Source organism: Streptopelia decaocto (genome assembly GCF_964273445.1).
Source record: "Streptopelia decaocto genome assembly, chromosome: 1".
Classification (NCBI taxonomy): Eukaryota; Metazoa; Chordata; class Aves; order Columbiformes; family Columbidae; genus Streptopelia; species Streptopelia decaocto.
In genome coordinates, this window is record NC_138663.1 from 31,280,018 (window position 1) to 31,296,641 (window position 16,624).

Consider the following 16,624-nt stretch of genomic DNA (forward strand, 5'->3'; position numbering starts at 1 on the left):
AAACAGCGCTATGCATAGCTGTATCTGTTAAAACTCTTGCAAATTTGCCGAGACTGTGTTATTGATTGATACAATGCAATCCCTGGGCAGGTTATCCAGGTGTTTCTTCAGCCAACTGCTGGTACTGATGCTGGGGTTGAGTCACGGATATCACCTCTTTTTCTTGAGGAAGGAAGGGTCTGTGTCAGGTACTTATATCACAGGTTTGCTGAAAGCTATTTGAATCAAGGCAAGATATTAAGGCACTTATTTTTAAGCGTTGCTGTGTTTCACAAGTAAATAGGAAGAGATTCAAATGGCTGAAAACAGAGTGTGCCAAATGGCCTTGCAGGACTGACATCTTGGATAAGTGACTTTTCACCTTGCATCGAGAACAGTGTATATTTTTCATTAAAAAGAGACTAACTCTGCAAAAAAATTCTTAATGTAGCTTCCAAGCATGATGCAAAGCATCAAAAATAAATTAAACATTAAAACATCATAGATAGTATGAAATCTGCTATTGTCTGCCAATATTTGTGACATGTGGTATTTCATTTTAGCTTACTTTTGGATAAACTGGATAGGCTGAAGGTCTTTAGGTCTTGCCAGAGGCAAGTTTCATCAATGTGACTATATACCATGTATAGAAACTTTTCTTTAGTCTTTGACATCCTTTCTAGGTGTTGGTTCAGGGACTAAATGCAGAATGCTATTAATGACTTTGCTAACATCATGTACTCATCCTAATTATACCAAATACAAAAGCATAACTTACATATTCATTCTAAGGATACTTATTTATTGGTAAATAATACTCCTCTCCCCTCTCCAGGGATGGCAAAAACTTCACACTAGAAGTGGACGTTCAGCTGTTTTCCTGGTCCTTGCTGGGTTTGCTTCACAGCTTTTTGGAATACAGCTCTCCATTTTATAAATAAGATTTCATGCTAATTCTTTAAAATAATACCATTTTAAAATTGAAAAGGATAGCAGAAACGTATTTATTTTTAACTGAGAGTTGGATAAAAATTTGATCCAAATATTAATTATAAATTATTCACTACTGCCTACCTGATTTTGTAGATGCGGTAAAACAAATCACCGAGTTACATGTGCTCTGCTAATCCTGAATCATGGTAATTTAAACAGCAGTGTTGTTAACTATTCCTTATCTCTTTTTTTATGTCATCCGCATACATCCACAAGTCTATACACACATATATTCATGCATACACATGACCAAGGTACATTTTAATTGTATTGGTCTCTTCTGAGTGATACACGTTTTAGTTATTCTAGTGGATACAATAGGTTTGGTGAATTTATTTTCTTCTGTCCAGAATAATCTTCAGAGATTCTCAATAATTTCCAGTAAAACATTTGGCTAATATGGAGTGTATGTTGGCCACTGTTCTAACCTTTGAACGTTTCCCAAATGGTAATTAGCATCTCCCTTGAAGTGCAGAGCACTGCAAATACCCTGAAAACAGTCAGTGCCCAAAAATCATTAAGATTTCAGTGATGACTTATGCAAATTAGATTAGGGTTCACTGTGCTGCTGCTCAAGTAATACAGAAAAATCTAATATTAGTTTGAATAATGATGTTATGAGTTCAGCTTCTGGATGCCCATCGGGTGTGGACAGGATAGAGGCCATCTGCTCTCTACTCTCTGCTGTTCTCCTGGGGAGAAGAACTGTCTTGGCAGCTGATGAGAAAAACATGAGTCTGTTTTGTCAGCAGCCAGGTTGGCTGTTTGTTCTCCCAGAAGATCGGCTATGGGGTAGTTCTTGGATCAGAAAGGTGGCTTCCACAGCTGTAGGTGAGACTTGTGCTAGCTGGATGATCTGATGTTCTTCATAGACTTGAGTGTGCCATCATGAGATGTTCTAACTGCAGAACATTTCTGGAGAGCTGGACAAATTTAAGTAGTGGCAAAGAAAAATCTGCTTGGCCAAAGAAATATTATTAGAAGTGGCCTTTTCTCTGCAGAAGCATGAGGGGTGGTGGCCTGCAGGGACTGCTTGTTTTTACTAATGATAACTTCATTTTGAAACTTAAATTTATTTCTAGAGCTCTGTCAAAAATAGATATTCAGAGTATAAAATTGTGCAAGATGATATTTGTATACTGAAGTGGGACAGAAACAGATCTAGATGGTACAGGTGTTTCTTATCTCTATTATTTCTCTTGGGATTTTTTGTTTCATTCTCCTCCTTTCCATATTCCCCCATTTTTTCTCTCTCACACTGTTTCTTTCCTTCTGGAGTAATTCCTTCCACTGAAATCCAGTGCTCATTAACATGACATTGGAAACAGGATTTCAGGCAGATCTTTCTTGTCCCCCAAGCCAGCAGTTATTCTCTTCTCTTAGGCTTGCCTAAAGAAGGCCAAAAAGACCGAAGGTATGGGCTCTTTCACCACATCTGCACTTTACAGTTCTTTCAGGTTTCTAACAGCCTGTTCATACCCCTAGCAACAAAAAGACCTAATGCAGTATTCCTATAAGCAGTGAGTAATTTTCCTGTGTAAAAAATCACAGGCGTGAAGCACTGGTGGTGCCAGGCCCACCAGCTACTCCATCTCTCTACCAGGTCAGTGCAGGGAAAAGAGAAAATGGCAGCAGATGCCAGCACATTGCTTTGTGGCCACAGACCAGATTGCATCTTGAAAATGTTCCTCCTTCTGTTTCATGGCAGAGCTTGAAGGTGAAAATATTATTCTAAATGAAAGTATTCTTCTATAGCCACAACACCCATTGGAGTTAATAAAGGATTTAATCTTAGAAAGCAATAGAATACCGGAGCAATAGTGTTTTATTTAAGGACATTCAGCTTTATTTGTCTTTAAAATATATTTCAAAGTTCAAACTTGGGTGAAAGCTGTGGCTTATAATTCAAGTCTCCCTCTAGTTTAGGCTATTGAACCCTGGTCCCTTTTGTGACCGTGTGCAGGTCTTACGTATGTTCTGGGTGTGTATGTGTGCATATGCATTCCTGTGCCTGCAGCACCATTTATCTCCTGGACTTCACAAAATTCCTTTTATCAGTTTTTGTAGTGACATTCAGCCAAGCACTATTGAACCAATTAGTCACGTTCTTGTATGGAGAAGTCCTTGAAGAGTAGTATGTATAGTACTGAGATTTCATGCTTGTTGTTGAAGATCGAGTATTAAAGTAATACATTGACTTTGGTGCTTTAGTAGACCACTTGTGAGTTATTAGTAATCATGTTACTGAGCTGCATTAGCTTACTGTCAGTTACTTCCCTCCTGAAAACCAATTGTTACAAAAAGGTTTTGAGGATCATATTTAAAGTGTGGGAAGCAACCTGTGTATTTCTGAGGTCACTTCCCCTTGTATTTAGAACTTTTCAAAGTGAGTGATGTTTGTGCAGGTTGGGAATATATCTGCGTGAATTTGGTGTTGGTTCTATGAGCAGCATCTTTATCACACCCTCTGTTTTGACAGGAGGTTTTCATTTAGCTTTGTATATTCATCTCATAAGAGACATTTGCATGTAATAGCCAAACTGCTCCTGAGAAATTGTGACAGGAGCAATCACACTGTGGATGACTTTACAGGTAAAACAAGCAGCTGTTTGCCAGCGATGCTGCTCAGCTCGGAATGATGCCTCAGAGCGGGGCTGGTAAGGGTAACGTGGAAGTTCTACACAAAGAGCACAGGGACCAGAAGGGTATTAGAGGGGTTTTCGGAGGTTTTCCCTGAGTAGAGGACAAATTAAGCAAGCAAGTAGAGTTGTCTGTCCAAAGTGATCAAAGTGATCAACAGCAGGATTTCAGAGACTTGCGGTTCAAGCCAAAACCAGCCCACTATGGGGAAGGCCTGGAAGAGCCAGCAGCAGGGCGGGCACAACACAAATCCTGTCTGGCCTTTGCTTTCAATATAGAGTAAAACTAAAGCTTGTTTATATTAATAATAAAATTTAAGAAGGAAGTAAAACCCATGAAAAGACTCATTCCCAAGCAGCTAATGGAGTGTTTCTTGCAGCTTGTTGTGAAACACTCCAGAGTCCTTGGGCTCTGGTCAGATGGAGCTGTGGTAGCAAGTGTGGTTGGTTTGTACACAAACTGCTGAGCCTTGGAGATGGGTGAGGATCAGAAATATCTAATCACCTGTTTAGGTTGGTTTCATTTTCATGATGGCCTACAGTTTAAAGAAAAAAAAAAATCATTATAGAATAATTTTGGTTGGAAGAGACCCTCAGGATCATCAATACAATTCAAAGACTTTGGGATTTTATTTCGTGCTTCAAATGTAATTGCATACACATATACACATTATCGGTAAAACTATAGTGTGTAGGGTACATATAAAATTAAAAATAAACATTTTAAAAGATACTTTAAATGTATATTTAACTAAATTCTGCCAGTTGTTTATGTTATGTGCCTCAATAAATGTACTAAGCTGCTGAAATTTTCATAGAGCTTGTGTTGCCAGAACCACTCCTATAATGGAGCTCTAATATGGTCTAACATTTTACTTTTTCCTAAAGAAACAAGGATTATGCATTCATGTTCTGTCTGTCAGTCCTCTGCATCAGGTTTTGACTTGCTGATTGAGCTCCCTCAACTTGGGAAGGAATTCTGTGAGTCCTGAAGATACTTAAGTTCTTACGAGTTTCATGGTGGCTGTGGCTCAGTAATGAGGAAAAACTCTGGTTAGGGGGTGTGAGAGAAGTAGGACTCAAATCAGTAGGAAATCATCTTTATTACATCTGTCGGTCACAGAACAACTCATTGCTTTTCTTTTTTTTTTTATTTTATTTCACCTTTCATATTTCAATTTTCAAGTAATGTAATTACTGAATTTACCAAATATGCAGTTTTACAGATAAGTTGCCTCTGAGGTGAGAAATTGAGAGTCTTTGCACATTATGCTTACTGCAACTAAAGCTATTTTGCTTCATTCTTTATCTTTAGAACTATTAGCTATGAGCCATTTTTTGGTTTTGTTCTCTGACACTAGTCTGACTTGCGGCTTTAGAAATCTTTTTGGCTGGTCTTTGAAGAGATTTGCATTAGAATGCACTTAAATATGATAAGCATATATCTCCAGAAGACCATTTAAAAAAAATCAGATTTCAGTATGGAGTCACAATGAATTTAAATACTTAGCTTTTGGTATTATTCTGAGAGCTAATCATTTAGGTTCTTATTTTCATTCATATGCTTACTTACTGTATTGTGACAAAAGGATTTGAGTACTGTTGAGTAATTTCTATAAACAAAGCAGAAAATTAGTTTAAAAGTCTTGCTTTTATAAAACCTTCAATGGCCTTGGGCATTAAACTAACCAGAAAAAAAAAGAAAACAAATATCAAATAAAGTGCCTTCTGCAAACTGAGTGAAAAAAACAACCTTTCAGAGTGCTGTAAAAGTTGTTAAATTTGGCTTCTGACAGGCAGAGATGCAGGTTCCCCATGTGGGGACACGTGGCTGCCACTGGCCTGCTCCTGCCCTGCTTCGGTCACTGGTGTCCCAGACAACTTGTGGTAAGGTGTGGTATGTAAATGTAAAGAAATAGAGCAAAGAAGATGACCTACGAGCAAAACCAATGGTAAATGATTTGGCAGGATAATGGCAGGCAAATGTGGTTGTTATTGAGTGAAAGGAAAGACACACTGGGAAGATTAATTGGAATAGTAGCGTGCATTGCTTTCTTTCAGAAGCAGTCATCATAGAGAGGGAGAGATCATATTGGACAACACATGAAAAGCATTTGTTCAATATGCAATAAGAAATGAACATTTGAGTCATAAAGAATGGAACAGTGTAGACAATAACTTCTTGCTTCACTGTGTTTAGTTCTTCTTTGAGCATATGACAATTTAGAGAAGTGTCTGGACACAGAGGCTAATTATTTTATGAAGTAATTAGTTGATCAGGACAGTTCATTTTTCAGATTAAATACTTCCAAGGAAGATAAACTGGAGAATGACAATATGGTCAACAGAAGTTAATCACGTGTGCAAAGTTCCACTTCTTTCAAATAATACTAAAAAGGAAGTGACATATTATTTTTTTTTTTTGTAATGCTAAAATTAATAAGAGGAAGCATTTTACTTAATAAATTATTTGTTGAAGTCATCACCACAATATGTTATCTCTAAAGAGGTCAGTAACATTCCAAAGAACATTCAATGATTATTCTCTGAGAGAGGATAAGAGGGATACATTTCTTTGTGTTTAAGGGAATAAGCTTAGAAAAGGTTGAGGACAAAGGTGTTCATTAAGGAAATCCAAACGTTTTTCTCTTTAATCTCCTACTTGCTCCTCTTGAATAAGATATTGGAGTAGATGAAGCTAAGCTCTGGATGCCTGCAGGACACATGCCATCAGTGCTACACCCCAAAATCCTGATCTTGGGATGAATTTACACTGCAGCAGCCTTCATCTCCCTGTCTTTGCCATTAGGGTAGCCCTTTAAATGGAACAGAGCTTCTTTCCAGCCTTCACTTGAAAGGAAACTGGTGCACCTTGAGAGGAGAGGGGGAGAAGAAAAGGCAGTAAAGAGGAGTTACCATCCAGTTCTCATTTCAAATCAGGACATAGCTGGAGTGTGGCACATAATGTCAGCATAGTTGTGAAATATGGAAAACCATACGTGTGACCTAATTGCTGCCACACTTGTCTTTCACAACATCCGATCCATCCTCAGTCCTTGCCATCCTGCTCTGTTGCTTTACAGCTTGTGTTGCAGATGCCAGCCCCTGCAGTGCCGTGGCATGTTAGAGATGTGTGGTATGTTTGTGCCCCCAGCACAGATGTGGGAAGGACTGTGATGTGGAACTGCAGCACAGCGGCTGTGTCAGGCCCTGCTCTCTGCCAGGGGGCTGGGCACAGCCCGGCTGCTGCACCAGAGCCGGCTCAGTGTCTCTGCACAGCCCTGCACCACGTGGCATATAGATAAACTTCATAATCTAGCCTGTCACCTTATTTTTCTTTGTAAAGCATTTGTCTTCAGTTTGCAAGCTATGTAGAAGTGTGTGTAATTAATGAAATGTTCTTCAGTGGCATTGTGGGGACATTTTGCTTTTTATTCCATTTGGTTTCTGAAACCTCTAGGATTAACCTTCAGCTTGAATGAGTCAGGCAATCCATTTACATTCCACCAGCAGTGCACTGTCTTTTCAGTAAATCAAATATAATTTGTTTTAATACATTTAATGTTATTTGCAATCATATTTTCTGGCCCCGAGCTATACTTAATAGAGTTGAAACATCATGCAACATGTAAATGATAAAACAGCCTTTACATCTTTTCTCAGTTTCTTGAGTCCTGCATATGATGTCATTTTTGTGGTGGTTGTTTTGCATGCTCCCTGTACAGCGAGGGAGGTGGTAGGATCTGAGATTAAAGGTTGTGAATATGTAATGTTGAAACCCATAGATATTACTTTAGGAACACCAGGAATCTAAGCATAAAGGTAGTTGTGAAGACTAATTAAAAATGATTCTTATATAAATGGGCAGTGGATGGAGAGATGGGGAATGAGTGTCTCTGAACACTGTGTGCCCTGCAGCAGAACCTGGTGTTCACTGATTGCACAGGGACAGAAGAGAGGGGAGAACCCACACTAGAGTTTGGTAAGTTGCATTATAAAAGTGTCGGTGAAACTCCTCATCTCATGTTTCATTCCTCATTGTGCTGAATTCAATTAGAAGGATAAATCTCTGCCTAGCATACAGCAGGTGACAACCAAGAGGTATAGGGAGGGGCTTTATTATCAGACACCGGTGATTAACTTATTGGACTCTGTACATAAAATGAAAGATTTAAATACATATGTGGATAATAATATTGGTCTGAAATAAGAGCAAAAATAAAAAAGGAGAACATGATCAGATGTTGTAGATTAAAAAAGACAGCAGACAACTCATGTTGCTCTCAAAAACTGCTGAAGATCAATTTATTTAGGTTCTTCAGAATTCAGTCTGCTGCAGATAAATCCAGTTTAAATTATATTATGGAAATTCGAAGACACTCTTCCTTGACCACTATTATTTTCATGATTGGTGGAAAAAAAATAAACATGCTTCCAAGAAGCCTTTTCTACATTTGAAGCTAAATACCCCTGTTGTTTTGTTTTGTTTTGTTATGTTTATGTTGTTGTTTGGTTGGTTTGGTTGGGTTTTTTGTTTTGTTTTGGGTTTTGTTGTTGTTGTTTTGTTTTTTTTTTTATTTTGTTTTTTTGTTGTTGTTGTTGTTGTTTGGTTGGTTTGATTTTGGGTTTGTTTTTAAATTGTAAGTGAGCTGAAGAAAGTCTTTGGTCAAAAGAGAACGAATTTCCATAGGGGGCTCTGAAGAGGTGCACTGCCTGTTTTAAGCAGATGGGCAGATAGCTTTTGGGAGCCTTGGACAATCTGTGAGAAGCTCCCAGCCTTAGAGGCAGCCTCTGTGCATCAGGTAAGAGAAAAGGGACCGGAGCTGGATGCAGGCAGAGTCCCTTCCAGAAGGATGACAAAGGCTTTGTGGTTTCTTTGTCCGTAACCACTGTGATCAGCTCCTACCCACTCCAAAGGCAAACATTGTCATGATGTTTAATTAAATGTGTTCCTGTGTTTCTTCCTTTTCTTCTAAAATTGCAACTGAACACTGAGATACCTAGCCCAAGTCCTGGTCTATGAAGGAGCTTGCATAACTAGTTGTTGAAAAATGCAACTGAAGAAGAAAATGTGTTTCATAATCAGGTGTGGAAGACCTGGTTTGGGGCTTGGATTCAGGTCAGACACTTGAATCTTGGCCTTGCATACCAGATGTGAATTTTGTGACCATCTAGCTATTGATTATATATTGGCTTTAAGTGTTCTTGGGTCCACAGTGGATTTGTTTTCCCAAAATGAGTTCCTATAAAAGTTCCTCAATTTACTTGGTAGTCCCCCAGAAGAAAGTAGCCCATTTGGAGAATGTATGATAACAGTGTAATATCAAGGTAAAGTTCTGGCAGGATTTCATAGATTACTTTTACAATGCTTCACATTATAGGCTTAACAAAGCCAAGATTATCTTAAACTAAGCATATCAGTCCTGTTCAAATCCAGTTGATTATTTTCATGGTGAAAATTAACATTTTAAAGTGCTTTGCTGGATCAGGGCCCAGATGATTGTTATCTCTTTCAAATGAGTGTTTTAAAGCTTCCTTGATTTTCATAATAATGGAATTATACCAATAATTATTAATGAATAGTATTACTCTGTAAATTCCCCTCTGAATGTAACTGCATACAGGAATTAGAACCTTGGTTCCCGTATTTCATAAATGCGTGTTTGCAATTTTAATGCAATTTATTTACTTTCTTGCCTACTGATAGGCATTCATTACTATTTCTGGCAAAGAGACATCCTTTGTGATTTGAAGGTGGACTGTTTTGATCATATGGGATTAGATAATGAATCTTCAAAACTGCCCCTGCTGAGGAAAACAAGACAGTCTGAGATGATTTTTTTTAAAATTACCATTTGAAATGGTAAAAATCTCTTTCGTTTTGAATATAGAAAGAAAAGCAGCAGGACTCAGTAGTTAGGGACCTTGGATCTAGACCAAGGCCTGGTCATTTTGATGAGCTTTTCTTACTTCTCTGCAAGCAATTTTACCTCTCCTAGGAGGTAAATGTTGAAGAAAAAATGGAGCACTAACTCCCTTAATCCTTCCTGGTGGCCAATGCATCGTTGATTCTTGCGTCTGCTTTGTGATGAACGTGCTGGGGAACCACCTCAGCGAAGATACTGCAGGTGTCCATTGCTCTGAGGGGCAATTTTGAATGCTGAAGCAGTCTAGGACAGGTCTGCTTGTATACAGCTGCATATATATAACGAAATGCTACTTGTTAGTCTTTATTTTAGATTTTATTTTAATAAACTCAGTATTAGGAGAATTGGACTGACGCTTCTGCACGTCAGCGCCCAGGGCAGCTCGTCTCTGCTTCTCACCCGGTTGGGTGATGTGGAGCTGAAGCCCCTTCTCCAAGCAGCAACTTCAGATGAAGCTGGACCCTGGGGTGCCTCCTGTGGCAGTGATCACACACTGATCACAAACCCTGCCCCTCGACGCCGTGGCTGGAAGGAGCCCGGGAAGGGCATGGAGAATGTGACTGGGGTCATGTGAAGTAAATGGCACATATTGTAGCACTGTGCATAGACAGAAGTAGCTAGTAAAGAAGAAACGACAAAAATCAGAGATGCTACAAGATTTATTTTCTTTTTTTTGCATAAGAATGCATAGAGTCTGAATTTTTAAAGGAAAAGCCAGGAAAGTGACCTGGTTTCATTGAAGGGTAAAGGCTACCGCAGAGCAATGTTCCGACTATTTGTACTGCTATGTGTCTCAGCAGGGTTTTTAAGTATTCTTTTAAAATTAGCAGTGCAGGTACTTTCCAGACACCTTGTCTGGACTGTTCTCTACTACAGAGAGAGAAAGAAGCCACATATTTTCTCTAGTTTGTTAGTTTTGGTCTCTGATCTTCCTTCCATCGTGACAAAATCTTCTGTGCCATCTTTCTGACCCTTCCAACACTGCAAAGCACTTGATACTGTTTATTGGTTTCCTCTAATACCAGATTCATGCTTCTTTTTTTGGATGAGACTGTGTATGAAACTCAACAACCATCAAGCCTAATTATATCTTGAGAAGCATTCCTTGGTAAAAGAAAGACGAACTGAAAAGTCGGAGGCTTTTTTTTGTAACTCGTGTATGTGATGAGCTTGTGCTTGGAGAACTGAGATAACAGAGCTTTATCTTCTTCCTATCCAATGGCATACTGAAGTGCACCAAACAAGATTTATAAGGTAGGTTTCATGAGGACACAAATTAATAAACTGGAATGAGTGTCTTATTAAATAGGAAAAACTGTAGGTAAACTACTTTAAAATAAAAGGCTTTGAAAACCAGTCCCTGCCCCTGTATCCTTGCAGAGCTGGGGTTTGCCTCCAGCATGGTGGAGCAAATGGTGTGGAGTCCCTTCTAGTTGTCCCTGGTTTTGTAACCATTGACTGCAAAGCTGCTCCTTACTACAGGGAGGTCCCGCATCCTCTCGGGTCTCCTACTCCCCTTGGACCTATGGGTTCGCAGCTGGTTGTGCCCCAAAAACCCCAGCCAACCCTACGCTGCCTGGCAGAGCAATTCTGTGTGGGTGACATCCCAGGAGAGGCTCCCCGGGAAGGCAGAGAGCACTGGGGAGCTTGCCCCGATTGGGCAGTGAAGCCGGCAGAGAAGTCGCTTTCTTTCCCTCCTTCTGCCCAGACTCTGCGTGCCAGGGCTACTCCCTTCTGCCCTCCTGTACAAAACATATCATGCACATTATTTTTACTGAAAACATACGAATTAAAACATCACACTGTCCTTCAAGGTATACATACATCACTGAGGAACTTGAGGTGGAGATAGAGGAGACAGTAAAACCTTGGTTGTTGGAGAGTTATATCGGGTTTATTTTTGACAGACTGTGTTGTCCTTCATGCAGGGTGTCCCTTGCATGGATTTTTGTCAGAACAGCACAGTCACTACCCATGATGCGGTATTTACTGCTTGCTGGTGCAAACCCACCTCCTCCATCCAGCCTTAGGTAGGTGTCAGTGACAAGTATCTTTGTGTCCCCCTCCATAACCCCATTAAAGTCATACTGTTTCTTTTGAAGCAGCAGTGGCATTCAGTGATATCTCAACTTGTTTTTAAGGAGATAGCAGATGTCTTTGTATGTCTTTGTGATAAACGTAACTAATTACTAAGAAACAAACATTTTACACGCTTGAACAACCTTGTGGTCCTGCTCAAGTTAAAAGAAACTGCCTGTAGCTTTATGGCAGAATTGGAGCCTGTAGATTAGAAAAACAGTTTTTCAAACCCTGACCACAGTTTGTAAGCTTGCATGGGTCATTTAAATGTGACTGATTTGTGCTCCATGTTTTGTGCAGCATAGCAGCAGTTTTATTTTATATTAGTAAATGAGAGTAAGACTCTGGTCACAGACATCTAGCAAATTCAGTGTTCCTATCACGAAAGATTGCCAGCTTTTTAAGTGGTGATAACATATCAGTAGTCTGGAAATACCCTGGTAAGATCATAATTGAATTGTTCAGAAAATTCCTGCCCTTCTTTGTTGTCAGTTTATCTTAGGACATTACTTAATCTGATAGGGACAAAACCTTTTACATGCTTTTTGGCAGAAAGTACACTGAAAACAGGGTGAAGAGATGGAATATGGCCAATTCCACTCAAGTTCAAGGGTAACTTCCTTAATTCCTTCCTCGTTACAGAGTACTAAATAAGGTTCTGTTTCATTCTGCAATGGACAAATTATTTATTTTTAAAGTTGTATGCCTGCAATTCTCTTATTTGAGATCATATTCATGCTCAAACATCGTCATGGTTTAACCCCAGCCAGCAACTAAGCCCCGTGCAGCCACTTGCTCCTTGCTCACTCCACCCCCAGAGTGGAATGGGTGAAAAAATCAAAAAGGTAAAAGTGTGAAAACTTGTGAGTAAAGACAGTTTAATAGGTAAAGCAAAAGCTGTGCACTCAAGCAAAGCAAAACAAGGAATTCATTCACTACTTCCCATGGGCAGGCAGGTGCTCAGCCATGTCCAGGACAGCAGGGCTGCATCACGTGTAATGATTACTTGGGAAGACAAATGTCATAACTCCAAATGTCCCCTCTTCTTCCTTCTTCCCCCAGATTTTTATGTTGACTGTGATGTCATATAGTATGGGATATCCCTTTGGTCAGTTGGTATCCACAGTCCCAGCTGTGTCCCCTCCAAACCTCTTGTGTACTCTCTTCTTCTCATTCAGAGGCCAGTAAAAGAGCTGAAAAGTCCTTGACTGCATAGCAACAACTAAAACATCAGTGTGTTATCAACATTATTCTCATACTAAATCCAAAATACAGCACTACAGAAGCTACTAGGAAGGAAATTAACTCCATCTCAGCCAAAACAAGGACAAATACGTAAATACTTTCTATATGAAATTTGGTGAAACTTCTGTGTCATGAAACTGCTACACAACAGGTGGGCTGTATCAATCACATTTAGTCAAATCTTAAATGCCATATGGTATATTTGCAATTGTATTTGAGGATCTCATCACAAATCCATTATTTGTCAGTACCCTCAGCTTGTACTGCTGTTGCAAGTAAAAGCTTTGTGTACAAAACAGAGTCCATCACTTTTTCTAAACCCTAGAAAGTATGGCACCCAAGCATACAATTAAGCTAACATATAATATCTTTTCATATTCCTCAGAATTTAAGATCTTCATGTGGGATAACTAGGCCTGGATATTTGGTATTTTGGTACACATTGTGCTTTTTATTAATGTTGCTGCTTACTTTCCTAGACATGTTATGGTGGGTTACCGTAGATGTCCGTTCAGCCATTCATCTCAGCTTCCTTTCCTTTGAAACACATGTGTTTTCTGTCAGAGAATTAGTCTCTGTTGCCTGTTAATACGTCAGCTGTAAAATAAATAAATAAATTGTAAATGCTATAAACTCAAGGGCTCAATGGTTAATTTTCAATTATTTATCTGACTAGTTAGATGAAGAGCTATCAAAAGGCAGTGTTGCAACTACTACCGTTTGCCGTCTTTTAGCTGATGTATATCACAAGGCACAGTATTTAGTCTTATCATTTATATGGAATATATTTCTCATATTTGTCAAAGAGCTACTGTTAGTGTTTTGCAGACCTCAGTAGTTCACAGAAGAGATTTCTGGAAGTACTCTTTAGTTACTCTTCATAGGACCATCCACACCATAGAGAAGCTACGTGTGTGTCTCTACAAGCAGTGGGAGAATATTGCGGTCCTTTAGCCATCCCATTATCTGCTTAAAAAAAAACATTGGTCTTGGAATGTGGCAGAAAAGAGAATTACCCAATGACTAGAAATACTTAATCTGCATTAAATTGCTTAGGGTTTATATATATATGAAATTGTTAGCTTAATTTTTCTGTATTAAAAAAAAGTTGGTGAACATTTGCATCTGTATACATAAGACATATGCATGATACTGTCATCTCCTTTAGATTTATTCTTCTGTTTTTTGTTTGTTTGTTTGGGGAGGGGGAGGCTGTTGTGTTGGTTTTTGGATTTGGCTTTTTTGTTTGGTTGTTTTTTTATTCTTATTTCTACTGCTAAAGTAAAGTGCAACATTAGTCATTTGACCAAAAAGTATTCTTCTTTCAGGAATGGGTGACACCCATTCAAAGGTTTCCTTCATTCGTTATTTACATACTTAGTATTTACTAATTCCTAGACAATATTCCTTCAGTACATCTCTTACATGACAACATTTCACTTTGGGACTTGAAATTGAGCTCCTGCTTCCTCAAAGACAACTATTTGTTGTCCCAGTTAGGAATTTAGTTTTAGTAATATTATTTATATTTCTTTTAAAACAAATAAAACAGCTTGCATATCCTGTATACTGTTTGCAACCCTTCATGGTCTGTAGCTCATATCATCTATTGCGTTTCTCACTAACTGCTGCCTACAATTCTTTTATCTGTTCAGAGAAAGTTTTAGACATTAGTCTGTTCATTTGAGTTCCAGCATCACTCAATGGAAATAACTTGTTTTCTACGTGTTGGTGAAATCTGCAGTTTGCTGAAAAAAATACCACATTAAAAAACAAAGTTTTATGCAGATTACAGTTTGGGGAGGAGGCAGAAATCCTAAAAGCTGTGTAAACTGCTGGCATTGGTATAGGTTAGAAAACAAGAGAAGAGAGCTCCTCATTTCAAATTTTAAGAAAGTGACTGATTTGGCTTAGTTTTTAGTTTTTTCCCAAAGCAGCGAAGTTTCAAAATTTAATTGAGTTCACACTAAAGTCTCACTGACAACTCAGAGTCTTCTACTTCCATTAATTGCTAGGCTCTTCCCCCTGCAATCTATGATACATATTTATCTCTGCTCATCTTATATTATCTGTGTGTTTGCAGTTAGTAATTTCTCACAGAGCATTTCTAAGGAGAGTATGGAGGATTGATTAAAAACATGATTGCTCTTGGACCTGCAAATAGATATTACTGCAGTGGAAGATCCTTCCTGGGAGAACCTGAACGTCTGATCCGTTTTTTATTTGGAGGAATGCAGTTCTTCAAAAGCTAAAAAGAACTGCTTATGCCATTTGTATTGGTATGTTTTTTTTCTCTCTGGTCAGATAGGACTACTGCTGTGTGTTGTGTGTTGTGGAGCATCTGTTGATTCAGAGGACTGTGAACAAATGGAGATGACAAAGTCAAGAGCCATGCTCTGGCAAAGCGCAGAGAGGGCTGTGTGCCGGTGGTGAGTAGCAGAGGATGATTGTCACTGACAATGCAGGCTGTTGGTGGCAGGAAAGTGGGAGGCTTTCTGTTTATTTTATGTCACTTTTACTTCTTTACTGGCAAGCTACTGATCTAAGTTGACCTGCATTTGAAAACACTGGGTGGTACTGACTGGCAAGTATGTTTGACATGAGGATGAAAATTAAATACTGGCCTCCCACCTCAGTTTTCCTGTGATTTGTATGCAGCCAAATGCTATCCCATGCTGCGTTATCAGGGAACCCACTGACATTTTCCTCATTCAAAAGTGTGGTGTGACATGCAGAGCTAGCAGGGAGTGGAGTAAAATCAAGCAAGCAAATCATCTATGTATTCTAGTGTTCAGTGGGTCATTGTGGGAGAAGGCACCCTCATTTCCTCCATCGGTGTGATGGGAAGGACAGCAGCCCACTCTGAAAAGCAGCTATCCAATATGCCTACTCCGAGCAGTTTGCAGACTGAGTAGAAAACAGATAAAAATCCAAATGTGCAGATTACAAAATGAGCAGGAGGAAAACTTTTCTGACTATTGTATACTTCGTTACGAGTATGAATTTGCTGCAGGCAACATAGGTTGATGGTTTGGTTTCTGAAACACTTTTTCAGGGCACCACGTTAATACCTGTGACCATAAAATCTTGCTGAATGGGGATGAGGTTGTTCCCCATGTTTCTGATTTGGCTGGGTACTGGGGCCACCTCTCTGCAGAGCTGCTGGCTGCAGAGGGGCAGAGCGGACAGGCCAACGCTGTCCCTGATTTCAGTCTTTCTTCTGATGTGCTATGCTCCTCATTTTACAGGTGGAAAAAATGACCACGATCCCCTAAAACAGGAGGCAAAAGTGCTCCTCACTTTAGACAACCCCATGGGCTCCACCCAGGCTGCCGCTGAGCCTCTCCTGTTGCTCGCTTTCAGACAGTTTTGTCACACCTGCCTCCCCATGCTTCCGATGCTTGTCCTTGCCTGCACAGTGGCCTTCCTCTCACCCTTCTGCTGATGTCGTGGACATTTTTGTTTGGCTTTTCAATTTCACACTCTTTCCATAGCTTCTGTTCCCCTAGCTTCAGAACAAAATCCGTATCTCTTTTTGCGTATTTCTTTTTATTGCTTCCTCTCCTGCCCCCACCTTACCAGTCTTCACAGAAAATCTCATCGTTTTTCATTCCTGCTTGTAGCAGCCTGAGTGCACCAAAAATCTCCCCAGCTCCTTTCTCCTCTGAGGAGTTAGCTCCCAGTGTTCAGCCCAACTCTGAAATGGTGGAGCTGTGTAGCCTGGGATCAGATTCGTAGGAAATCTGTGAGAAGCCTTTCCCC

The 16,624-nt window shown here is 39.5% G+C and overlaps 1 protein-coding gene across 3 annotated transcripts in view; it reads left to right on the forward strand.

Annotated features, from left to right (window-relative positions):
- Positions 1-16,624, forward strand: part of CNTN1 (contactin 1) — a 245,585-nt gene that overhangs the window by 81,305 nt on the left and 147,656 nt on the right. The window contains exon 1 of one of the 3 annotated variants that reach the window (XM_082057176.1): positions 10,666-10,792. The exons of the other annotated variants lie outside the window; for them this stretch is intronic. The gene's annotated coding sequence lies outside the window, so the exon portion shown is untranslated. Of the gene's footprint in view, positions 1-10,665; positions 10,793-16,624 lie in introns of those variants that run through there. 3 annotated transcript variants of the gene reach the window in all.